Source organism: Canis lupus, chromosome 5 (genome assembly GCF_011100685.1).
Source record: "Canis lupus familiaris isolate Mischka breed German Shepherd chromosome 5, alternate assembly UU_Cfam_GSD_1.0, whole genome shotgun sequence".
NCBI classification, from domain to species: Eukaryota; Metazoa; Chordata; class Mammalia; order Carnivora; family Canidae; genus Canis; species Canis lupus.
Window position 1 is genome coordinate 71,772,561 of NC_049226.1, and position 27,013 is coordinate 71,799,573.

At 42.6% G+C, this 27,013-nt stretch overlaps 2 long non-coding RNA genes across 8 annotated transcripts in view; both read left to right on the forward strand.

The window, feature by feature from the left end:
• LOC102156069 overlaps positions 1 to 27,013 on the forward strand; it is an 801,934-nt gene that overhangs the window by 32,427 nt on the left and 742,494 nt on the right. The window lies entirely within an intron of this gene.
• LOC119876316 lies at positions 19,062 to 22,880 on the forward strand. Its single transcript, XR_005360077.1, has 3 exons — positions 19,062 to 19,120; positions 19,249 to 19,354; positions 21,762 to 22,880. It is a non-coding gene; the product is annotated as an uncharacterized LOC119876316 (long non-coding RNA).

The window sequence follows — 27,013 nt, forward strand, 5'->3', positions numbered from 1 at the left end:
ATATCACTTAGCATTGTATTCTCTAGCTCCACCCATGTTGTTGCAAATGGCAAGATTTCATTCCTTTTATGGCTGAATAATATTCCTGTGTGTGTGTGTGTGTGTGTGTGTGTGTGTCTTTTTTATCCATTCATCTGTCAAGGGACAGTTGGGCTGCTTCCATAGTTTGGCTATTGTTGATAATGCTGCTATAAACATTGGGGTGCATGTATCCCTTCAAATTAATGTTTTTGTATTCTTTGGATAAATACCCAGTAGGGTGATTGCTGGTTATAGGGTAGTTATATTTTTAATCTTTGGGGGAAAGTAGAAAGCATATTTATGACATGATTTGGTTAAGGTAAGGCAAGTGGCTCCCATGCTGCAGAGTCATCTGCATGTAGGTTGCTGTGAAGAGAAGATTTGCACCAGTGGAGACTCCTTCATTCTCACACTCAAAATATCCAGCAACAGCACCCTTTCTCCATCTCTTTGTCAGATTCAGATCTTGTTTATAGCAGGGCAGTCACCCTCTTTCACTGAAGTTACTGATACCTCTGCCTGGCAGCACTTCATGAGGTGGGATTTATGCATTCATGCATTAGTCCTATGAATATGTGGAACATGACCATTTAGCGCTGGATATACACAGCCAACAGCAATGTCATGTGTTAGCTGCACCAGGAGAGGTCTGTACAGGATCACTGAGAGCTGGGGAGAGACGCTGTGTACTGGGCGAGGTGGCTCAGGACAGGCATCAAAGACAGCTTTTGTTTCTCTCTCTCCCTGCAGGTAATAGCCTTCTTTCTAGGGAGGAATAAATGCTGTTCCAAGTGGGACTAACTTAGCAGCCCCGGGCATATGACTCAGACAAATAAATGTTTCCCCTTGGAATTTTCCAACCTAGCCATTGGTAGAGATTCATTTTGTCAGGGTTGCTAATCTGATGGTTATAAATTTGGAGTGGCAACTGGTCATCTTTCCTATCATTTGGAGAAAGTTTGCCTATGAATGGAACATATAGTAAGACAGCTGAAGAGATATACCCCTATACCCCTTCAATTTAAGGTAATTGAAATTTTTCTGTATTAAAATCAAAATACACCCATAAATTTTAGAGTGCTCCTGTCCTGTTACAGTGACACTGTCACTGTGTGGAACTGTGGGGACATATGCTTAAGAATGAAACAAGACAGTTGAGGAAAGCAGATCCAAGAGAAGGAGGGAATGACAAAACCTAATATTATCCAAGCTCCTGGATCCAACCATGCCTGCAGCTAGGAATTAGGCCTGTGCATCTTGTTATATGACCCAATGAATTGCTTTCTTCCTCCACCTTTTCCCTACTAAGTTAGTTTATGATAGATTTCTATTGTCTACAAGTACAGAGGATTTTTTAGAATATATATAATGTCTGAGCTGAGTCATAATAGATGAATATGAATTTATTAGGTAAAATGGGAATGGCAGCTGAGGTGAATTATATTTTCCAGGCAGAAGGAACATACAGATAAAGGCTTGTGGAGACAATTTATAAGGAAAATATCTCTGCAAAATAGCTATACAGTGGGCATTGTGATTGGCCCAGGCTCTTCTCTTGGAAAAATACTGCTATGGAGTGGCCAAAATTAATTGGAAACAGCACCCACAAAACTGTGGCCTTCTGAGTAAAATTCACAAAGCAGTAATGAGTTGGGAAAATTCTAGCTCATAGGAATCACTTAAGAGCCTTCTGGATGAAGTTATAAGTGTGATAGACACAGCAGAAGTAACAGAAGAAACTACCTTTATTTTTTTAAAATTTATTTATTTATAATAGTCACACACACAGAGAGAGAGAGAGGAAGAGACACAGGCAGAGGGAGAAGCAGGCTCCATGCACCGGGAGCCCGATGTGGGACTTGATCCCGGGTCTCCATGATCGCGCCCTGGGCCAAAGGCAGGCGCCAAACCGCTGCACCACCCAGGGATCCCAAGAAACTACCTTTTTTTTTTTTCTTTTCTTTTTTTTTTTTTAATTTTTATTTATTTATGATAGTCACAGAGAGAGAGGCGCAGAGACATAGGCAGAGGGAGAAGCAGGCTCCATACACCGGGAACCTGATGTGGGATTCGATCCCGGGTCTCCAGGATCGCGCCCTGGGCCAAAGGCAGGCGCCAAACCGCTGCGCCACCCAGGGATCCCAAGAAACTACCTTTAATCAGAAGTTCAATTTAATCTATTAGCACACACGGAACTTGAGGGAAATCAATCACATTTACTATATGCTCTTGTTTATTTAGAATGGCTGAAAAATAAGATGTTTCTCTATAATTGCTTATGAGTAACAGAATGGTTTTCACCTGAATTCTGCCATTTTACAAAAAATGCCAGACTTAATACATTCATTAATTAAAATACATCCTCTACATGGCTTGCTCAGTGATAGTAAAGCCATACACAGGTTGAGCATATTATTCTCTTTGCTTGAAGCGAGTCTTTGTCTCTTCCTCCTCTCCCCTACTATCTAGATTTACCTATTCTTTAATACTCAGTTTCAAATTCTATTTCCTCCAAGTAGTTGTTTCTGAATACTATAGCAGAATCAAGCCCATACTCTTCTGAGTACATGTCTAAGTTTACCACTTGGTCTAAATACTACTTATTGCCTTTTATGAAATTAACTTGAGTTATAACTTGACTTTGGGTTATAGGTCTACTTGGATAGAATATCTGTGGCTAAGGAGCTTAGTACCCATTCCTGATTTATTTAATAATTTATTTTTGTCTACAAAGTAGATTCTGTAGATAACTATTTAGGAGTCCCACCAACATACCCTTGTCTTTTATGAAAAATGTCTCCAGGACATAGTTTCATGGGATACTAATAAGTGTTGTGAAAAATGGCTCTACGACAGAATATATTTGGATATTTCATGCATTAGATGAAATACTCTGCATTCAATAGTATAGTTTAGGACTTATCAGAGCCTTTAATAAGCTTCTATTATTCTTTCAAAGGAGAATATAGCATATAGCTTCATATATTATCTTGTTTAACCTGTTTTCCATAGAATTTATTCATGAATACTGGACTCCTTGGTTTTGTGGAGGAAGATGTGTTACTCTTCTGTTCCTCAATAAATGACTTCTAGAAACATCTTGTTTTTTCCCCAGATATCTGTTTCATTTTGAAGGCAGAATATCTCAAGCTTCTCCTTTTACAGTAAGAAACAATCCTGGCTTGGCTCAAGACAAAATGAGATGAGCACCATGGTCTTCCAGTTCTCACTTCTCCTTCAGGATGAGTCAGCAATTAACAATGAAAGGGCTTATTTCAATAAACGCTGAGTTTCATAACCTCCATCACTTACTAGATGAATTCTTCTCTCAAACTTTAGTTCAGAAGGAGGCCAACTATTTTTTTCTGCTGAACCCTTTCAGTCATATTCAAATGTAGGAATAGTTTTAAACACAGTAATTCACCATACCTACTCCAGCTTCTGTTTATGGTGTATAAGAGTTGGGCTCATTTTAAGCTGATTTCATGAACAGAAGTTTCTGTCCCTGTGTTTGGAAATGCCTGGAAAGACTGTTCTCTTCCTTTCATCCTTAGAATTGGTGGCTCTGTGAGTCATGATGTAGAAAGAGTGGGGTGAGGAACAAAGGAAGCTCTATTTCTCATTAACTTTGTGGGTCTGGGAAAAAAATTTCACTTTTCTGGACCCCAGTTTCTCCACCTACAACATTAGAATGTTAGTATACACCTGCCTCATCGGGAAGTTGTGACCTTTCTCTTCTCTCTCTTGTGTTTGCAAGCTGGGATGCAAGATGATCCAAAGCCAGGTTATTATCAGGTTATCACCACGAGTCCCTCTCTTGCTCATGTTGTTTGCTTTCCTCTATGGGTGACACTTGTGCCCATACTGGCCTGCAGTAACTGTTCACTTCAGGTTAGCACACACACCTTTCCCTGCTGTTCTATTACCAGTTTGTCTGAACATGTGAGATCCACAAACAGTAGGTACCATTCGACTATTTCAGAGTATCTTTGATCAGTCCTCATCTGAGATAAAATCTTGGGTTACTTTGCTCAAATGAGTTTAGATTGCCCCAAGTTGAGTCTTATATGCATAATATTCTTTTCTGAGATACAACTTGGAACAATTTTGACTATAAAAGAAATCACCCTAAATTGATTCCATTAATCTTTATCCAAAGCATCATAATCAATTCTTAATCACCTCTCCCTGTCTCTCTCTCTCACTTTGTTGGGAATTGATTAATTTATTTCAACTTTTCATTATGGAAAACTTCAAACATGCAGTAAAAGCAATAACAGTATAATGAAATCCCATGTACTCTGAACCCAGCTTCAACAATTGCCAATTTATGGATGATCTTCTTTGAGCTATATCTTCTCCTTTCTCCTCCCTGTTGGATTATTCAGGGACAAGTCCAAGACATCTCGTCATTTTATCTATGAATATTTCACTACATATATTTCAAAAAATGGTAAAGGCACATTGTAAAAATATAACTACAATGCAGTGATCACATTAAAAATTTTTACAATAATTTTAAGTATTATGCAAATTATTTTGAGTGGGGGAAGAGCAAACTGTGGTAGTTGAGATTCACTACTTAGTCATTGCAGACTGAGAAATGATGACTTGCAAAGCCTGAGAACTTTGTGATCTTGGCCTCCACCTCAATCTGCTGATTAAAAGAATTTGGCAAATTCTAAAATCATGAAAAGGAGAGAAGTCAAGTCTGTGGAGTGACCACATAGTATTCCTGAATTCCCACATGGCAAGGTTGTAGGGAGCCAAAAGTTTCTGGAGACTTGTCATGTTTGCTGGGGTGCAATTTTTGACTCTCTCACTAATTGTTAGTAAGTACTGTATCATGGAAAGAAGGTGATTTCCTTCTTGCAGAATCAAAAGGATTTGCTGCAGTATGGATTGTGGACCCAAATGGGAGAATCCATATGTTTATGATATTACTGTACTTCTCAAGAACTAACCATAAAGAAGAAAAAATTCTCCTAGATAAGTCCTAAGCACATAAGTCCTAAATGTACTAAGGTCCCAATAAGTATCCCCAAGTGGCAACATTTCCTATCAAAGTGTGACAGAGTTCTTTTTTAGAAAGGTGCCAAGTTAATTAGCACCTTATAGGACCTTGTTATAGCTCAGAACGACTTTCCATCTGCTGATAATTTAATCGTTATACATGTGACACAAGGAAATCGAGCTTCACATTCCATTACATAGTGTAAATCGACAGTTGGTGAGTGCTGCTCAATAGCTTGATGTCATTAATAAGGCCGTTTCTTAGGCTCATAACAACTATCAGTTGTTTTCTTATAGGTCAAAAAAAATAGACGCAACACATGTGACAATTTTGTGATGTGATACAGCCCAGGCACATCTGCTATGCTTCCAGAAGTTGTGGGCTGCTGATAGGGAAGACTCTCTAGGCATTGATCTTTGTTTGAAGTCAAGAAGCTTCCAGAAAGACAGACTGCAGGGCAGCACAAAGGACTATACAGCCACTGCTCTCCCGGGGTGTCTTTGCCTATATTCAGGGGATGAGGGTGGGTCCTATCTCTGCTATAAAGGGCTTCTGCCTGGCTAGTGTGGAGACGTGGTGGAGGCAGCACCACATGGGGGGGAGGGAAGAGCTTTGTGAACAGATGCCAGTAAACAGGCTTCTCTGATGCTTCTGTAACCTTTCAGAATTGGGTACAACGATGCTCTCTGGTCAGAACGTTCTTTTTTCTTTTTTAAGATTTTATTTATTTATTTGACTGAAAGAGAGGGAGAAGGAGGCATGCATGTGCACAAGCAGGGGGAGCAGCAGAGGGAGAGGGAGAAGCAGACTCCTTGCTTAGCAGGGAGCCCAACATTCGGCTCGAACCCAGGGCTCTAGGATCATGACCTCCTCAAAAGCAGACGCTTAACTGACTGAGCCACCCAAGCACCCCCATGGTCAGAACATTATTGTTGCTTCCTAGTGCTGCAGAAGAGCAGCCCTGGGAGTAACCATAAATTTGAGGACAGCTGGAACCATGTCCCCACTCTGACCAACAGCCCAGGTGGCTGGAGCAAGTTCACATGAGTTAGCCTGCCTGGTTGGCCCTGTGTTGCCTTGGGAGGGGGCTTTCTTTCCAACTTGCCCCACAGTGCTGTCCTAATTTTTAATGTTGCCTGGAGTTTCTCCATCCATGACTTAGTTATATTTTTACTCTCAAAGATCCCATTGTAGGTAAACAGTAGAAGCCTTTCCATATCTTTTAGGTGTGGTAGGGTTATGTTCAGAGTTAAAAAAACTTTCAAAACCAAAGCAAACAGATGCAAACAAAAGGCAAGGCCAGGACAAGAACAAAGAAGGAGGAGGCAGGAGCCCAATCCTTGGGCTAGCAGCAAGGATCCTAATTGGGAAAGGTTTGACCTGGTGGAGCAGAAAGGCTGAAGATACTGTCTCTCAGGCTGCTCCTGAGGGGGCTTACAAACAGTAGGATTCTGGAAGATCTGAGGGAAGGGGTCCCACATGCAGAGGATTGGATTTGTGGAGAGGTATCTGAGCCCTGACTCCTGCCGTCTTTGAAGAGTGGAGATTGGAGCAGTGCCCACTCTCAAGGTTCATGGGATAGAAAGACCCAGAGGAATCATTTGGGTAGCTGTTCTCAGGGAGATGGGCACCATGTAGGCAAGTGCAAGGCAAGGTGCGGGAGCCAGCACGACTGTCAGACTGGCTGACGAAGGTGTCCTGGGCATTGGTCACCAGTGAAGCAAATGTGTCCACAGCCTGGCTTGCAAAACATGAAGAATAAATCACGTGGCAGAAGCTATGGTGGCTAAGTGGTCAAACTAAGTAAAATAGACTCCAAATCTGGCTTGTTTTGTGTCCTTGGAATAAGAAATCACCTAGCTTGAAACCTAAGGGTTTTCCCCCCTTCTTAGTAAATAAATCCATGGTAATTATAGAAAATCAGAAAATGTAGATAATAAAAGTAGATAGGCAACCTCCCAATACTCTGTTCCTTAGGAATAAATCACTATGATAAACTTGATAGTCTTCCTCTTTCCTCCTCACTTCCTTCTCTTTCTTCATCTTCCTTCCTATATGTGTGTGAATGTATAAATACATATAAAATGCATATGTATATAATACTCTATTTTGTATCATAATTTTTCCTCTTAATGTTGAAGGTAACTTTTCATGTGTCTACAGCATTATCTGTGATGGCTGAGTAGTATTCTTCTGTGTGAGAGTATTCAGTCTCCTTGCCTAATGATTGATATGATACTCTTGCTATTGTTTTCCTTTGGGGGGATTATATTCCTTGCACTGTACCTCTAACAGTGAACTCCTATGTTTTTCTGGGGAGAAAAAAATGAGGAATGCTCTTAGAGTCATGGACTCTTAGGGTGGGAAGAGAACTTGGTTACAGTTTTAGAAAACCCCAACCTGACTTTATTTGGTGCCATTTGTAACTATCTCACCCCTTGGGTGGTCCAGCCTCTCTATTGGACAGTGACTAAGAATTCACTATGTCAGAGAACCACTGATGAGCTGATTAAGTACCTATCATAAAATATTTTTCCACAAAAGGATCTAGAATCTGCTTTAGGACATGGGGTCCTGGAGTCAGATAGAGCCCTGGCCTCACTATCTACCAGCTCTGTAACTTTTAGTAAAAGGCTTAAGCTCTCTGGTCCTTACTTTCCTTGTGTAAAATGTGTACAATAAAAGAGTACATGCCTCAAGCAGTTGTTAGAAGTATTAAACAAGACAAGAATTGTCGAGTGCATAATAAGAGCTCACTGAAAGTCATTTCCAGTTACAATAATGTCTGACTGTTATCATAACAGAATTATTTGGTCCCTGCCACATGACAGTCTTGTGGCAGTTTAAAGGTGCTGCATATATCAGATTCTCGTCCAGTCTTCTCTCTCTCTTTTTTTTTCCTTTTGGGAATGACTTCAAAGGATAGATACTCATGCCCTTACACCCCATCCAGCTCACTTTCTCCTGAATATATTAACATTTTTATATAGTTTGAATGGGCTTTAGCTCTTTTCTTCATCCACTCCTCTCCCTCCACTTCCCTAGATAAAAACCCACCTTTGTGACTTGATACCCAGTGAGTTCTCCATTGAACGCAGAAGGGTATTTCTTTCCCAGAGCCTGCACTCCATTCCAGCCTCAGGAAATGGGGTGGAGGGACACCATAGCACAGATAAATTCTATTTTAAAAGAAAGAGATGTGAAATGTGAACCGTTTGGAGCTTCAATATCACTTGCCCTTAAGGGGCAGACTTGGTGGGATTATCAGTATGAAAACATTCTGCATATGGAAATAACACTGTGAACCTCTTGAGATCAGGGACCTTACACTGTTCTTTTTTGTTTCCCTAGTTTATGGAACATGCTATTAATAGTAGTTATGTATTGAGCACTTATTAGGTGCCTGTTACTTTTTTAAGTGGCTTAAATCCATTGTAATTCTTCCAATGACCCTATGAAAGAAGTATTCTATCTCCACTTTGACTGTTGAATCTGGAATTCAGAGAGATTAAGCAAAATATCCAAAGTAACACAGCTGTTAGTTTGGGAATTCTCAGCAGGTCAAAAAAATAACTATTTTCTTGTTCTCACAGATTCAGAACTACCTCGATAGACACAAGAGTCACACAGATGAAGGTGAACCTTCAGTTCTTTAAAGCTGAATGAGAAATATGATTGTAGATTTACGGCCAACAGGGCTTGTAGATACCTTCTGTTCTTCATGAGTCAAGGTTTTCAGAGAGCCCACTCAAGAGAAGACTAGGGATTAAAGAGAAGTTTGCTGCCCCACATTAATCTGAGATCAGAGAGAAAATGAAAGAGGGGAAGAGAAAGAGAGGAAAAAGAACTGGGAGAGGGGGAGGGAAAGAAGTGAATGTGAATTCCCAGAGCTTGCTTCCTTTCAGGAGACGACTCTACCCAGTCACCCAGGAGGGACGACGAGCCCCCATCAGTCCAAGTGACTTGTGTGGGCAGAACAAGAGGGGAAGGAGGGCCCTCCGCTAATCCTCCTTCTGGATTTGAACCCAGACCTGCCTGACTTTTAGGGTGCTTGTAGCAGGCTTCCTTGCCTCTCAGTGGTTTGCTTACTGAACAAATTTGGTTTCCTTTTCAGAATATCTTAGGAAGAAAAAAAACCTTTGGAGACTTTTTCATGCATCAGTATTTATAAGAAAAATTAAATGCATAGTATAGTTTGGGTTGGCAAAATTCCTGCTCCTAACACAATGAAGATCTCCATGTGTGCCAGCAGCCAAGTGTTTCCACAACTCATGTGACTGGAGCTGTTTGCTGAAAACCTTAAGTGACCAAGAAAGTTGACAGATTCTCCAGGTCTTCCTACCCTGACCAGACATCTTGGCCAGACTGATGTCTTTCTCCCATTAGAATAGATCAGAGAAAATGGTGTCTTGCCTCTAATTAAATTCTCATCTTTGCCCAACTGTTTGAAAGGGCAACTGTCTTAAACCTTTGAACTTTATTTGTAATACAAAACTTCAATTAGATAAAGGACAATAATTAGCAGATCTTTTATCTTTGGGCATAATTAAATCTTTAAGGAGGGACATTTTAATCAATGAATTGTAATGACAGGTTCATAAATTAATTAATCCCACCAATGGAGGCTTGGCAGTAATCAATGGATCTTTAAAGAGGTTCAGGGTGAAGGGACATGGCTGTAGGAACACAGATGCTCACTCAGTTCAGTTTGGTGTAAAGATTCTAATTTGTTAAGGATTAGTTGGTTCAAAAGATCACCTATTTATTTAAGGGGAAAATCACTTAAAATATTAACTTTTAATGTGGAGAAAAACCTTCTTCTTGCAAGTTTTTGCTTTCTAAACTTTCTTCTTAGAGCTCTCAATTCAGACCATAGCTGCTGACATACATTTGTACCCTTATCCTGCAACTGTTCGCCAATTTACTGATTTGATAGCTAGCTTGAATTAGAGACAAAAACTAAGATTGACTACCATTAGATGTTTAAAGGTTTTTATTCTAAAACAGGGGTCAGCAGACTCTGGCCCACTTGCTAAATCTGGCCTACTGCTTGTTTTTATGAAGTTTTATTGGAGCATAGCCATGCCCAGTTATATCTATATTGCCCATTACCATTTCACACTACAAAGGCAGATTTGAATAGTAACTATAGAAACAATATCACCTCAAAGCTGAAAATATGTACTATTTGACCCCTTTTACAAAAAAAAGTTTGCCAGCCCTGGTCTTAAAACATTATGTCCTTTTACCAAACCTTGAGGGTTTTGATGAAATATTTTTTCTTTTTTGGTTTTGATGAAATTTAAATATGGCACTACATGGACAGTGTTTATTGTAAGAATGTAAATTAAATATTTTCACATATGAGGTTCTGTGGTGTTAATGCCTATAAACCAGGTTCCTGGCATTTATCTGGGACAAATGATTTAGATGAGGAAAAGGAAATGGAAGAAGCAAAGGTTCTGTGGCAGAAGGAAGCATGGTTCTTTCAAGGGGTGGAGGGAAGGTCTAAATGGCTTAAAAGGAAGGTGAGGGGGAACAGATTGTGTGGAAAGGCCAGGGGTTAGGCATATTATCAAGGGCTATAAAGGGTATTATAATAATTACATAGTGAAAATCCAGTCAGGTCCTCCTTCCTTCAGGTTAAAACTCTTCAAGGACTTCATAACTTTCTATGATGAAATCCCCAAGCCTTATGTGGGATTCAGGTCTGGCTTGTTTGGGGTTGGGAAGGGGATTTTGGAAGGTGATAGAGTAGGGAGCGTGAAGATAGGCTTAACATTAGTGGGATTAGCAGGGCTCCATCTCTGAATTCTTTGTCATCTGGGACTCCCCTATGAGAGAACATGTCTATATTGACTGTAATGGTCTCTGTGCCTGTATTGTCCACAGATCAACTTAGCTTTTCCAGGGCAGGGACACTGTCTTATTTAGCACTATGACCCCAAGGGGCTTGGTGCTTAGTGTCTCCTGTTTAGCCATAGGAACCTAGAGGAGAGGGGTTTCCTAGATGAAACCTTGCATCCCGCCACTCTTGAGTGGGATATTCCTAGTCAGTAAGACATGGTGCCTGGTCTCTACTATACCATCAGCAGTACCCATTATTGCTAGCACTCCCTCTGGCTCTCACCTCTGTTAGTATTGTTGCTTCTACTTCTGTTTTATAGTCTTCACTGGAGGTGTAGAAACAACTCATGTTTTGGACACAAATGGGGGCTCTCTACACACCACTCAATACGTATTTGTTCCTAGAGGGCTTTTGATTATAGATAGAGAATATATTGATGCATCCTTCATTCCACACAGTATCCTTAAAGAAGCAGATATAGAAAGGAGAGGGGAAATGTGGCCCCTTTGCCTTCATGAAACCCTCCAGTCCATGTGACTAGACTCATTTAATCATGACAATGTCTCAGGGAGAGAGGGGATTTCTCCAGGGAAACAGCACCAGGAGGAGATTAGCTATCTATTTCCCTCTCTTTCTCTCTCTCTCTCTCTCTCTAACTCAGGGTAACCCCCAAGGTAACCTCTTCCTTGCCGGAGGAACATTTGAACCGAAGCCTAAAGGAGGAGGTAGAGTAGCTCAGGGAAGGGGGTTGTTGATGCTCTTGGTCCTGTGAGCTAGAGGGCCACACATGCAAACACCCTCAAGCACGAGCTTGGTGTGACCCACACAGAGAAAAAAGGCCAGGGTCATGAGTGGTGTGGCCAACGGGTGGGTGGCAGTGAGGCATAAATTGAGATGGGGCTGTTGTCAGGGGCCAGGCAAGAAGGTTGGAATTTATTCCAAGTGGGAAAGGAAGCCATGAAAAGATGCTAAGTTGCCTATATTTGTTTGCTGGGGCTGTCACAAAAAAAAAAAAAAAAAAAAATCACCACAAACTTCACAGCTTAAGACAACAGAAATTTATTCTCTCACAGTTCTGGAGGCCAGGGTCCTAAATCAAGTTGTTGGCTGGGCTCTGCTCTCTGAAAGCTCAAGGGGAGGATCCTCCCTTGCCTCTCCCAGTCTCCGGTGGCTCCGTGCTGTTCTTTGGCTTGGGCCTCATTACTCCCCAGGTGCCTCTGTCTTCACATGGCTGTCTTCTCTGAGCTTGTGTGTCATCTTCCCGCTCTTTCTCTAATGAGGCCAGCGGTCACCAGATTGTAGCCCATCTGATATCCAGGACGATCTCATCTTAGGATCCTTAATTACATCTGTAAAGATCTTTATTTCCAAAAAATGTTCCATTCACAGGTATTGGGGATTAGGACATGGGCATATCTTTTTTTGGGGATGCAGTTCAACCCACCACATAGAGATAACTTGATCTGCCTTTGAATTTAAGACTACTGCTTGCTTTCTTGTCGCAGGAGGTTGGGCTGAAGAGGCACAAGCACTGAATTGGTGCTAAGAGGCTGCTGGGAGCTTCCAGATGGCGGATGACAGAGACTCTCAAACATGGTGGCCATGTGCTAGGCAGGGGTTAGGGAGATGCTGCAGGTGGGAGGTGCTTTGTCAGGACCTATCTGTGACCTGGAGGAAGTTGCATAGGTGTGCCTTTTGCAAAGGCCAGTGATTTTTCCTGCCCTTCTCTGAGGGGGTATACAAAGAGAAGGGCTGAGATGAGCAAGAAGATGCTATTTAAGGGAAGGGTCTCACCCAGTATGTAGAAGATACTTAATATACAATCAGCATATGCTGATAGAAAAAGTGCAAGCAGAAGATTATTCCAGAAGCATTCCTCTCTGAGTGTGTGTTGGCTTTGGGCAAGGATGCAGGTCTTCCCTTTCCAAGATGATTAAAAAAAACAGCAAACTTGTTTGAACGGGGCTTAGAGTGCCTTGGCAGGGAGACATTGGACACTTGGAAATATTACTATTATTTCTGGAGCCAAATTTAGCAAGGACAGCTCTGTCTTTAATTATTAGTTGGTGCTGAGTTGTACAGGCAAATGATTACATGCACAATTAGTTGTCCCCACAAGTAGCCAATTATGGGAATGATTATTTAAGAGAATTGTGGCTCCTGCTAAAAGGACTTTACATTGTAGCCTCAAAATTCATTTCTGTATAAAAATTCCTCTTATTGCATGTATTGTTATTTTTTCCTATCTGCTGGGCTGCTAGAAAAAGTGGCCCTGTGGTCTCATTTGTGGAGAGAGAGAGAGTTGTTGAAACCCAGATCTTTGGGGTGCTGTGAGATCCAGGAAAGAATGAGGTTGAGAGAGATAGAAGCTCTTCCAGGAGGCATCTCACTCCAGAGACCATGTCTTAGCCTCAGAGATGGAGTCTAGGGGAAGACATAGTCCTCTGGATGGTAGATAAGTGGATAATTTGGAAGCACATGGAGCCCAAGCCCTGACCAAATGCCACTGTAACTCATCAACATGGTTCCTACTGCTTCCTGAGGACTGTACTTCTTACATAGGCCACTTCTGCCTCCAGAGCATTATAGATCCCTCCACATAGCCTCATTGTCATAAAATTGTAAGCTCTTAGAACCAGAAGGATTATAAACATCATCTGGTCCTTCTGTCTCATTTCAGAGATCATAAAACTAGGGCCAGGCAGCAGAGGACTCACCCAGCCGTCATAAGCCCAGCTGTAGTGTGACCCTATTTTGCTTGATTCCAAGCCCTTGGCTCTTTCTGCCATGCCATGAGGGAACCAGCTATAGGTGAGCACATTGTGACTGATCGAGAGGCAGCCTAATGTCTGGCACACAGTGGGAACCATGCCAAGTAGAGTTGAAAGGGACTCCAGAGAACATTTCTAGTTTAGACCTCTAATTTTGTATCTGAGTGGAATTTGGAAAATGTATTTATCTAAGATTCTTTTCTCCCTTTGAACATTTCTCATGATGTAGGCCTTGAAACTTCCATCATCAACCCTAACCTCACTCATGTGGGAGAAACCACAAGTCCAAATGCCAGTGTTTGGGTTGGTCCATATAAACCCTGTTCCCTGTCCCCTGTCCCCAATTATAAAATGTGCTTTTGTGTTACCGTGTTAACCACTACTGATCAATAGTCAGGGATTTTTGTTCTTGTTTTGTACTGATATCCACTATTCTACCTAAATATGTTATATTATACATCTGGTCCCAATTCTTCAGTACTCTGCACTAGTATTTTATAGCCATATCCTTGCCAAGACTTCATGGTGGGTGAAATGTACTATCCTACTTCTTGAATTTGGGTTTGGCCATGCACTTTGTTTGGCTAAAGAGTTGCTAGTATATGTGACATGAACAGAGCTTGGAAAAATGCTTGCACTTATAGGCATGCCCTTTTGTGAATAGGCTGTATCCTTAGTCACCCCACAACTTGACCACCCTTTGAAATCTGTAATGAAGAAACAGATGGATAATTGGGACTTGGCACTTTCACTCTTTGACTTTGACTTTCACTCTTGTAGTCTGACTGCCGATGTCTCTCTCTATAAGAAAAGGACTCCTTTATGTCATATTAGGAAATAACAACATGTAAGTAGTTTTTAAATCCAGCAGTCTTATTCCCCCCCACCCCCCAATGAAGGAAATTGGCTAGCAACATTTTATAGGCCTCAACTGGCTGTCCAACAAACTCACCTCTGGCAAGATCTAACAGCATTTTTCTGTATCTTTCAAAGGCCCCCCGGTGACCTTTGCTAAGTAAGTTGAAAGTAATAAGTGGGTCTGTTCACTACAAATTTCTCTTGTTGGCTGCTCAGGGTTCTTGCCTTTTCTGGAATCAGAAGATCAGGCTCTGGAAAGGTGCTGGTTTCACTTTAGGAGAATGCAAATCCAGTTTGTTCTCTGGGTGACCATGACCTAAGCTCCCCTTCTCCTGGGACACCAAAACCCTTTGTTTCTGGAGATAATGTCTTTTATGACTTGGCACGTTTGAAGATCAGCAACCAGTCATTTTGTAGACAGTCCTTCAGTATGGGTTTCCCTGATGTTTGCTCACAGTTACACTGAGGTTATGCATTTTTGGCAAGAGATTGCAGAGGAGGTGCTAGGTCCTTCTGGGTGCATCCTACCAGAAGGCACATGATGTGTGTATGTCTCATTGCTGTGAGTTAGTTTTGATTTGGTTAAAGTAGCATTTGCCAGATCTCTCCACTTTAAAATTATTCTTTTACCCTTTGTAATTAATAATTATCCTGAAGAGAGATGCTTTGAGATTATGCAAATATCCTGTTCTTGTGTAATTCTTTTAGCCACTAATTTAAGCATCCGTTACTGCCTTGGTGTCCATCGAAAGATGCATGGATAAAGAAGATGTGGTTTATGTGTACAATGGAATATTACTCAGCCATTAGAAATGACAAATACCCACCATTTGCTTCAATGTGGATGGAACTGGAGGGTATTATGCTGAGTGAAATAAGTCAATCGGAGAAGGACAAACATTATATGGTCTCATTCATTTGGGGAATATAAATAATAGTGAAAGGGAATAGAGGGGAAGGGAGAAGAAATGGGTAGGAAATATCAGAAAGGGAGACAGAACATGGAAGACTCCTAACTCTGGGAAACGAACTAGGGGTGGTGGAAGGGGAGGAGGGCGGAGGGTGGGGGTGACTGGGTGGCGAGCACTGAGGGCGGCACTTCACGGGATGAGCACTGGGTGTTATTCTGTATGTTGGCAAATTGAACACCAATAAAAAATAAATTTATTATTAAAAATATATAAATAAATAAATTTATTATTACAAAAAAAAAAAAGCATCCATTACTGATTCTCCACCTGCCTTTTAAACTTGAGAGTTCATTGAGGGTTGGCCGTAAGCCTTTTGTCATTCTCCACATCCTCCTAGCACATCTTGTGCACTCCCTACATCTAAATGCCACCAGCTCCTGTGGCCCTACCTCCAGCTTGTTCTTCCCTTTGGGGGTGACTCTGTATGGATGGTTGTATTCAGGGGCACCTCACTTAACCACCCCTATATCCATCTTGCCATCCTGATGCATAGTACCTCCCAGATTGCCCCTCCACGCTTCCCTGCCTCATCAGCTGTCATGGCCTTCACCCACTTATTCATATTACAAAGCTGGGACAGTCCATCCTCATACCCTCTATTTGATTAATCACTGATACCTGTTGATTCTGTCTCCTTACTCTTTCCAGTCTCTTCCATGTCCACAGCCAGAATCACAAATTGAAACCACAGTCATCTCTGCCCAGGATTATTGCTTTACCCTTATAACTGGTCTGTTGACTTTTAGTAGTTCCCTTATGCTCTCTCCCTAACTCCAGTTGCAGCTCTGTTGATACCTCTTTCCCATTATGTAGGAAATGCTAATATAAATCTTGGTGACCTACACTTTGAGGTATTATGTAGCCATTGCTAACAATGAGCTAGCCATATACCAGGGGACTTAGGAGTACTGAATGAATGAATGCATTGCATGCAAGAGTGACAGTGGAAGAAATAGAACAACTTTCTCCTTCCTTATGTTGATGGCTCCAATGGAATATGGCCTAGGGCTGGGACTTAGGGGTGACAAATGAAGCACATATCCTTTAGGTGCAAAATTTAAGGGAGTGGCAAAACACTTAGTAAGGAGGATAATTTTGCAATGCAACTAAAAAAACTCAATTCAAAAAAATTCATAATGAACAAAATGTCAAAATGGAAATATAGACAGGATCTTTATTAAACATTCACCTTACCCCAGTCCCGTTCCTCTCATTGCCGATGGGGGCATTTAGCTCAGCAAATTATAATCACTTAGAACAGGAGTTCTCAAGGGGATGGAGAGTGACTTTGCTCACCAGCCCCCCCCCCCCAATGCCCAGAGGGCTCCTGATAGTGTTTGGAGATGCTAGAGGGTGTCATACTGGGGTGGGAGGGGTATGCTACTGGCATCTTTTGGTGGAAGCCAAGGATACTGTTAAACGTCCTGCTATGCACAGGGCAGCTCCCACAACAAAGAACCATCTGGCCCCAGATGTCAGTAGTGTTGAGAGTGATAAGCCTTGCCTTAGAGGTAACTTAAAAAATACTGTGTCCCTGTCCTTAAAAGCTATGCATAACTAGAAAGAATATATCAAGGATTGTCCAGCAGGGGTAAACAACCTCAGTAGATAGGGATACACGTTTCTCCCCCTGTGTTAAAAAAGAATCTGCATCTGAAAAAAAATATAATTTAGTCTCAACTTCTCAGCCATTGTACTCTCTACTTCACATGGGGAGGGATGGGCTCAAGGAAGTCCAGCATAGTAGACCCTGCATCTGTCCTGGTCCACTGGACAGTGGGTGCCAGCGCCCACTCCCAGGGGGACTGAAGCTGAGAATCAGGCCCCTTGGGGGGTCTTCTGTGAGGCCACTAGGTGACTTCTTCGGGAACAGTGGGACAATGAGGTGGCTGAAGCCAGAAGTGGTTCTTCAAAGACAACCTCTATGTTCAATGGCCTTGTTGTTTGTTTATTGTACTTCCTATCTGCCTCCTTAGTCTAGAACACTCTCCTCTTGCTTTATTATTCTCAGGAGTGGGAGCGGTTTTACCCTATTGCTAATCCTGAGGGGCACTGCCGTTCTGTGCTTGGTCCCTTGTCCCTGCCTATATCTTGTGTGTCATCTTTTCATAAAGGCCTTTCCCTTGTCACGTCAGCTACTTGGGTTGAATGCCCTTGCCGCTAGTACCCTGACAGATAAACCTCTTTTTCAAGCTCTGTTGGCTCCTCTAATTTCATTTCTTGGTGACCTCAAGTTTTTCTGCTAGTTCATCTTCTGCCTTCTGCTTGGGCCAATTCCCACATTATTGGTGAGATGGCCATGGGCAGGGCCCTATGATTCCATCAGCTCTGGCTTTATCATCTGTTAAACTGAGATCATAATTATCTGGCCTCTGGACCTCACAGGGCAATTCCAATCATCTAAAGAAATAATGAATGCCAGAGAGCTTTGTAAATTATAAAGCTACACAAAGCAAAGCTGCTATTACTATTCTCATTTCCCCACACTCACACCATGTTATCATACTTGCTTTCAGAAGCCTCCCCCCAACCCTACCCATGAATCTTAAGTGATGTAGGAAGGAGGCCTATTCTCAGATTTGGAAGAAGACAAACTCCAGTAAGCATCACTTGGAGGTTGAAAAAGAGGCCAAATCATGGGAATTGTGAATCTCTTCAGAGGGACAGAGCAGTGGAGTATACTGGCCATTCATTTATTTAACAGGCATCTACCAAGCATCTTAGAGCATGAGATGGTATAGGGATAAGGCCTACTATCTTAGTCAGCTTGGCCTGCTGTAACAAAATACCATGCACTGGGTAGGTTAAAATACAAATTTATTTTCCCACAGTTCTGGAGGCTGGAAGTCCAAGACCAAGATGTCAGCAGAGTGGGGTTCTGGTGAGAACTCTTCCTGACCTGCTGTATCCTTCATGCTGTATCCTTAGATGGCAGAGACAGGAAGCTCTGGTGTATTTTCCTTCTCTTACAAGGACACTAATACTATCATGGGGGCTCCACCCTCATGAAGTCATCCAAACCCAATTATCTCTCAAAGGCCCCATCTCCAAATACCATCACATTGAGGTGGGGGATGGTGCATAGGGCTTCAACATATTAATTTCAGGGGGAACATAATGCATTCCATAGTACCAGGTATGCTGGTTATCCCATCACCTTGGAAACTTGTTAAAATGCCAACTCACATCCCAGTATGTCTGGGGTGAGGTCACAGAGTCTGTGTTTTAATATCCAGATGTGTCCAGAGCAGGTGGTCTCTGGACCATCATGTGAGAAACTCCAGGGGTAATTCTTAGGCCTGCGAGACTATAAGTTCTGGATTTAGTCTTTGCCACCTGGGTGATGAAGACTAGATAATTCTCCATCGTCTCTGTCTCTGAAGGATACAGTGTGTTCTGTAAAGTGGAGATGGTAATAACACATCGCCTTTTATGGGGTTTCTGTGAGGGTTATTTTTTTAAAGATTTTATTTATTTATTCAGGAGACACAGAGAGAGAGACAGAGACATAGGCAGAGGGAGAAGCAGGCTTCTTGAGGGAAGGCTGATGTGGGACTCGATCCTGGGACTCCGGACCATGCCCTGAGCCGGAGGCAGATGCTTGACCACTGAGCCAACCAGGCGTCTTTCTGTGAGGGTTAGTTTTAAATGATTATTTAATTATTTGTTATTATTAAGTATTCATTAATGGCAGATCTTAGATTCTTTTTATTTGCAGCCACCATCACTGACATCATCATTTTCTCTGCCCTCCACATGATCTAGTAGTCTGGATTTTGTCCCTTTTGGCCTTCCAAGCTTGCATCAAGAGCATGCCCCTCATCATACCAACTGAAGAATGCATGGCAGTCCCCAGGAGTGCCCACATGTGGTAGGTATATCCTGTTCCCAGGAGTTTCACCATGGATGCCTTTCACTGTACTGTCATTCTGTCTCCCGTAGCCACCAATCAGACAGACTGGGCCTGGGCCACATCTTACCTCCATGCTGTCAATATAGGCATGGTTGACCTTGTTTTCCAAATGCTCCCAAAGACTTTTTTTCCTGCTTGAAGTTAACTTTGTCCCTTCCCAAGACAATGGATAGGAATGTAGCTCATCTGTCATGGAGCCACCAGATGGCGGTATTTCCCTGTCATCGCCCAGAGGCCTGGTGACTCTCCCAGGTTTTAGCGCTCAAGCTCCCCAACTCTTGGTGCCAGATCTCCCTGCTGACTGTCTTTGTGTCCCCATGGTTCATCTTTGGGAGGTGGGCAGGATAACTCCACCTACTCTCAATTGAAATCTTATGCCCCTTTAGGCACAGAGCTTATTCAGATTTGGCCCAAGGAAAGCAACATCCCTTATGGCCAAGCCATTGTTTGCTAACAGCTTTGATCCGATTTTGGGGAACCATGTCCAGTGGCTCACAGGTGTCCAACAGCTGATTCTCTGGCTTTGGTTGGTTTTCATTTCTTCCTTATCTAAATGCCCCATTTTTGATAAATGAAACCCCAATAATTAGCCTCCATAATATAAGTGTAAAACCACTTCCCACACTATTTGAGGCGCAGAGTTCCTAATAAACTGAAATTGCCTGAGAATAGAAACTACTGCAGTCAAAATCCCCCGATTTTATATGAGAAAGGATGTTAGGTCCATGTTCCACCTTAGCCACTTTCAAGGTAGTTTCCCTATAGCTTACATGATGCTGATGTTGGGCTTCTCCTCCCCTCCATAGCCACTGATTTTTCTGAGCTGTTCACATCCACCTTTGCTTGTCATGTCTGGACCTGGACTACTTGTTCAGATACTCCAAAATGAACCTTTTACCTCTTCTCTACTGTATTTACCTCTGTGTCCCTAGGTTACTTATACCAGCAGGCAGCAGTTAGATAACATAAGATCAGGCATTGGCCATGGGTGTGAGTCTTGGCATCATCATTTATTTCCTTTGTGTTCTGGGTAAGTTACTCAATCGCTCTGACCTAAAGTTGCCTCATCTATAAAATGGGAATAATAGCAATACCTACATGTCAGTTCGTTGGGAAATGTAAATGAGGTAGTATATGTGGGGCACTTGGAGTAGTATCTGGCATACTTAGTAGAGAGCTTTGTTACATGACTTAACCTTGTCAGAAGGTCCTAGAAAGGAAGAAACTCAAGGAAGGGATAAAGGAGGAAGAGACAAGAGGTCTAAGTGGCAACCTTGGAGTGGATCTCAGGATCATGGAAATAGACACCATTTAGAGTAATGGAGTAAGCATGGTAGTGAGCTTCATGAGGGTATCTGGACTGGAACCATGAGGCAGGGGCTGAGGCTGCAGGTCACTTGATCTGATCTTAATACTGCTGTTGAAACATGGAGGCTGGGCCTATAATGGAAAGACTATCCTAGCTCTAAAGTATGTATATACCCAGTCATATATATTCTTTACTTTCTCCTTCCCATCCTTATCCTGTGTTCTAGACATTTGTAATTACTATTATTTCTTTCTTTTTTTTTTTTTTTTTGTAATTACTATTATTTCTAACACACTTTTGTTCCTTCTCCCTTGCTGCCCTATCTGCCTAGTGCTCTCTTGTCTCTCAGGAAAACCACCCCCTCACCACTGCCCCCCCCCCCACCCCCCGGAAGACCCACTTCTATTTCCCTCAGTCCTGCCTGAGAATGATTAATAGGCCTCTACCCCCAGGCCTCTACCCCCACAGCCCACTGCCCTCCTGTATGCACCCTGTCCACCCCTATGACTCTAGGATGATGCATCCTGAATTTTGTGCCCTGGCCCCTCATTCATTTTATCCCCTTCTGGCCTCTTGCACTTAGAACTTTTAAACATTGCATTAAATTACATTTAAGAGAAATAATGCCATTACCTTTTTGTAAAAAAAATTAAACAAAAATCAAACATTAAATCTAAAGCTTGGGGATCCCAGGGTGGCTCAGTGGTTCAGCGCCTGCCTTTGGCCCGGGGCGTAGTCCTGGAGTCCCAGGATCAAGTCCCGCGTCGGGCTCCCAGAGTGGAGCCTGCTTTTCTCATCTTCTCTGACAGCCTTCCTCACCTAACCCGAACTCCCCACATGCATTTTTGGAATCCAGTGTTATCTCTTTGAAGTATATCCTTCCAGACTTTTTGCTGTTACATTAGTTTGTGCTTGTGTGCTTATCTTTAGCACTCTTTATGTACCTTGATAACAGTGTTTATTGCATTATGTTGAATGGCTTGTTTCCATATCTGCCCCACCCAATAGGCGACATGCTATGAAAGGGCACCCACTGTGTCATACTTTTATCTCTAGGACCCAGCACTGAGCCAGGCACACAAGAGGTATGTTTCTGTAAGTAGCTGCCCAGCAAATAGGTGTGGTTGAGGGTGTGTTTGCTGGTGTGAGGTGGGAGAAGGACAGGGCAGGGCGTGAAGGGAAAACTACCACAAGAGGAAGGCATAATTGGAGTGTGACCTTCCCACATCGCTAAAATTCCCAGAAGACATCTTGGATCTCTACAGAAGCTGTAAGAAAGGGCAAGGTTGGAGCGTGCAGCTGAGCAGAACACTGAGTTAAGTGCAGGCGCTGATCCCTGAAAGACCCAGCTCAACCGGGGAGAGAAGGCGACCGGAGGGGACATGATGTGCGTCGTGTCAGCAAAACTTCCCAGCCCCGTTGCTGCATGTTAAGATTTGCTTGGTCATTAAGATTCAACAGGGAGAAGCAGAGTCTCTCTGTCTTGAAGATGCCTGTGGAGAATAGACTGTACAAGCACAGATCTGGACGGTGGAAGGGCTCATGAATTATGTCTCAAAACCTATGGGAAAAAGTGGTGTGAAATGGCTGTTGTTATTAGAAGTGTATTTTATTACCATAGTTTGGAAGGCTGTGTGGAGACTGGAAATGCTTTCTCTAGGACCCTCCCCACAGGTGGAGGAGGTTTTCTGTATTTGCAGCCTGTCTGCTTTCCTATTAATCATTCCGATTCTCTCCTGCGCATATGTCACGCGCCTCTCTATTTGAAGACTTTATCGGTATTTATCTTGTAGCCTTTAATAAATCATCTGCTGATTGCATGTGATCCAGGGTAGTTTACATGAATAGAACACTACCCTATCCCCACTTCAGTACCTTGCTTTGACATGTCTGTGTAGCTTCTGTTCTGGATGTTTCTCTGAAATGGGAGCTAGAGGACAGGTGGAATTGACTTATCTCATAATGTTCGTTTGGGGAGAAATGGGAATTTCACTTAACCTAATTATCTGTGGTCATTATTTTATAGGAGGATGCACATTAAACAGAAACATTTGTTAAAATAGAATAACATGGACCCTTGAAAATGAAGTTTGCCCTCTGGGGTGGGGGGTGCGGTGTGTGCTTTAATTACCCTTCTGAAGCCCTTCAGTTCGTGGCATGTTCTAAGCCAGGCATGGGCAAATTACAGCCTGCCTCCTGTTTTGTAAATAAAGCTTTATTGGAATGTTTGTTTTACACATTGTGTAGGGCTGCTTTTCATGTTACAATGGTAGAGCTGGATAGTGCAGCAGATGCCTCTGGACTCACACAGCGTAAAACATTTATTCTCCCACTTTTTACAAAACAACTTTGCTGGCTTCTGTTGTAGACATGTCATGGGTATCAGCAGGTGGTGTCACCCCATCTCTACCCCTGGGGTCCTCTAACTCATGCCACAACTCTGAAGACAGCTCGTCAGGGACAGTACATATGAATGTGAATGCAAACACACACACACACACACATACGCACTGCTGTGTCTGTGTGTGCACACATGTGTGTGAAATGTAGAGCTGTGCACCCCGGTGCAAGAGGGAGTTTTTGCAGGTTTTTTACCAAGCATGAGACCAGCGGTCATCTGGTAGGCAGAATTTTATGTCATCTCTCATTTTGTGTATTAGTTCTACAGCAAAAGTGACAAAATCCTTTCTTCTTGTGTTGCCTAACTTTGGCTACATGGGCTATGGAAGAGAAGTCCTGTCAGGGGACTTAGCAGGGGAATTGCCCTTGTGTCAGGGACTCCCAGCGAGCTGTGCCATGTGTAAGCACGTGCTTGCAGCTGCTCTGATTTGTGGAGAAGGAGCAATTATAGTTATCTTTTTTGCATGAAAACAAAAGAAAACAATAAAATAAGTTTATATATACATGCACATTTATGCACATATATAAATATTTATATGTAATTCTTTTTCTTCCATCTTTTTCTGTGCATCCTTTTTTTGTTTTCCTTTATGTATTGTTTTATTTTTTATTTTTTATTTTTTATGATAGTCACAGAGAGAGAGAGAGAGAGAGGCAGAGACACAGGCAGAGAGAGAAGCAGGCTCCATACACCAGGAGCCTGACGTGGGATTCGATCCCGGGTCTCCAGGATCACACCCTGGGCCAAAGGCAGGCACTAAACCGCTGCGCCACCCAGGGATCCCTGTATTGTTATTTTTGTTTGTTTGTTTTTAATTTTTTTAGTAGGCTCCATGCCCAGTGGGGACCCAGTGCAGGGCTTGAACTCACAACCCTGAGATTAAGACCTGTGCTGAGATCAAGAGTTGGATACTTAACCAACTAAGCCACCCAGGTGCCCTTGTGTTTTGTTATTTTTGATCAAAGTAATGAATATGGACAGCTTTAAGCAAACCAAGTGCTACCTTTCTAGATCGAGTAGTTCATCTTCTATTAGGTTCCCTGCCCCATGAGGAGCTCTCATCAGTTTCTCTCTGTGCCCCATGCAAGAGCGTGAGTCATGATGACCATCTTTCCCCAGAAGCCTGATTCCTTGAGGGCAGGAACAGCATCTAGGTCTGTGCCTGGAAGGAGAGAAGAGCAGATCATGATGTTAGGCTCCTTGCATGCATTTTCTTAGTCTACAAAAGAGGTCTGTGATGAAGCCCTTCATACTCTATTTGACAGATTGGGAAAGTCACAGAGATGTACAGCCATGTAGCCCAGAGTTACAGATGATGAGGCTGAGGTTAGACTGGCTCTGTCTGACTTCAGAGCCCATGCTCTTCTATTATGTCATATTTTGTTCAGTGGTTAACAGAGAGAAGGAAGAAAGAGGGAAGGTCGGAGGGGCCTATAAATTAGGAGAAAACAGACACACAAAGCCATGGTGATGCCATGGGATTATGTGCTACACTAGAAGGACATGACATGGAAGTAGTGTTCAACTCTGCCCACCAGGGCACATTCGCAAAAGGGTACAGAGGTAGGGGACTTGGGAGAGGAAGTAATGCAAACATAGGGGAATTGCTTACACTTTTTAAAAAATTGAAAACGAAAAGGCAGTCTTTTTAAAAAAAAATCTGGAAATATACTGAGAAATAAATTAGCTTTGGTGTCCTCTGCTTCTGAATTCTGAGTTTTTGAGGCAGGGCTAATTCTCCTTTGTGTTGGCAGCAGAGACACCAACAGACCAGATACTGGTGTGAACTCCAGGCTCTAATAAAGATCTGCTCCCCTCTTTTCCTGCCATTTTACAATTGAAAACACACTGAATACTGACAGGTTTTTGGCAGAGGCCAAGTATTCACCAGGCTAAAGTCATTACACTGGAAACGGAAGAGTCAATATTCCTGTTTAAAGAGTTGAACTCAACTTGTCTTGGAAAGAACACTTGCCTCATCCTCCACCCACCACTCCCTGAGGAGGACTCTCTCTCACCCGAAATAGTCATCTCTTTATCACACCAGGGTGCTTGTGAGGCCATTATGTGGGATTTCTGGAATGAAGTCCTTATTGGAAGCAGCGGCTTCCTCCCCTCTCCTCCCCCTCCAGGAACTTGCGGAATGTGATTTTCCATTTGGCCAGAGTGGTTCCCTTTATAGGCGCCTGTATTTGGCCTGGTCTCCATTCAGCTTTCTTAAGAAAGCCTGTGGCTACTGTTGTTTTGACTGTGTGGACCAGCAAACAGTTGTGAATTGAGCCAATCTTCTGGAAAATGCCGGCTCTAAAGATTTCAGCTCAGTGTGTCTGGAGGACTGAACCAATGATAAAATGTTGGAGGTAGGGGCTTGTGTATCCCTTATTCAACCACTATCTCATGTTATAGAAGGGGTTGCTAAGGCCCAGGTAGTTGATCAGCATATCAGAGAACATTGCTAACAGATGCTATGCTAAAATACCCACCTGTATTGCAAGTCCATTCCCACTCATTCCTTCTCTGGGTGTCCCTGTATCACTTCTGCAAATATTTTCCTTTTAGGTCTCAACCCAGTGAGTGGGAATGCAGGGTCCAAATATTCTGGGGTTTTGTCCTTTCCTGGCTAATTTTTGTGAGAGGGAATTACGTGGAATGCAACAAACCAGGCCAGACCCTAGTTCGCAGGCATATTCACAGATGCTGGTGAGGGAGCTTGAGGTTCAGAGCCAGGGACAACTTTATCACAGTGAACATCAATCCAGTTGTCTAGGACTGGGGGGCTGCAGCCAGGTCACCTCTTTTTCTGACATCTTGGTTTCCTCATTGGTACATTGAGCCTAATACTAACTTTCTTTGTGGGATAGTTGTGAGGTATAAATAAGAGAATGTGGGAAACACTTGGTACCATCATGCTTGATCGCTACATGTTGGCTGCCTCACCTCTTCCTCTTCCTCCTTAGGTGTAGATTTGTTGCCTTAATTATGTTCATTTTTGAGATTCCTGAAATCTTGGGATTATAGTAATACAGGAAAAGAGAGAAATTTGTTGAGCATTTACTGTGTACCAGACCATGTGGTTCTAGAACCATCTAGAATTGGGGTAATTAACCCCAAGATGTTTTTCACAGGAGAAGGGATGAGTAGTAGAATCTTTCTTTGAGAGCCACTCATGTTTTCACATGATGAGGACACTCATGTTTTCACATGTTGTCCAGGAGAATGTTAAAACCTTGCTTGTAGTCCTTGTCACATTCCATTAACCCTATTTCAGAGGAATTTGGGGCCCAGAGAGCTTATACAACTTCCTCAAGGCCACATGGTAAGTCGAGTTGGGTTTTGAGCATAGGTCTTTCTGATTTCAAGGGCCATGTCTTTATCTTAGCAACGTAACCTTAGCTTTGGGTTTCCAAGGACCTGTGTTTGAATATCATAATGTAGATTGGAGAAGCTTAGTTCACATTAGAAAATCAAATTCCAAGAGAAGACCTGTCTAATTTAGGTCTTAGTGTTGATCATCTCCAGTTACTATAACAACAACAACAACAACAACAACAAAACCCCCAAAAAACAAACCCATAGGTTGGGTGGCTTAAGGAATAGAGATTTTTTTCTCATAGTTCTGGAGACTAGAAGTCTAAGATCAAGTTTCTGGCAAGGTTTGGTTTCTGTTGAGAGCTAACTTCCTGGAAGGCCACCTGTACTCTTCTTGTTGTGTCTTCATATGGGAGAGAGGTAGCTCTGGTGTCTCTTCTTCCTTTAAGGGCACAGTCCTATGGGATCAGGATCCCTCCCTTATGACCCCATTCAACCTTAGTTACATCCTAAAAGGCCCTGTCTCCAATATAGTTACATGAGGTTAGCAGTTCAGCATGTAAATTTGGAGGGCATTCAGTTACAACAATATTCATGT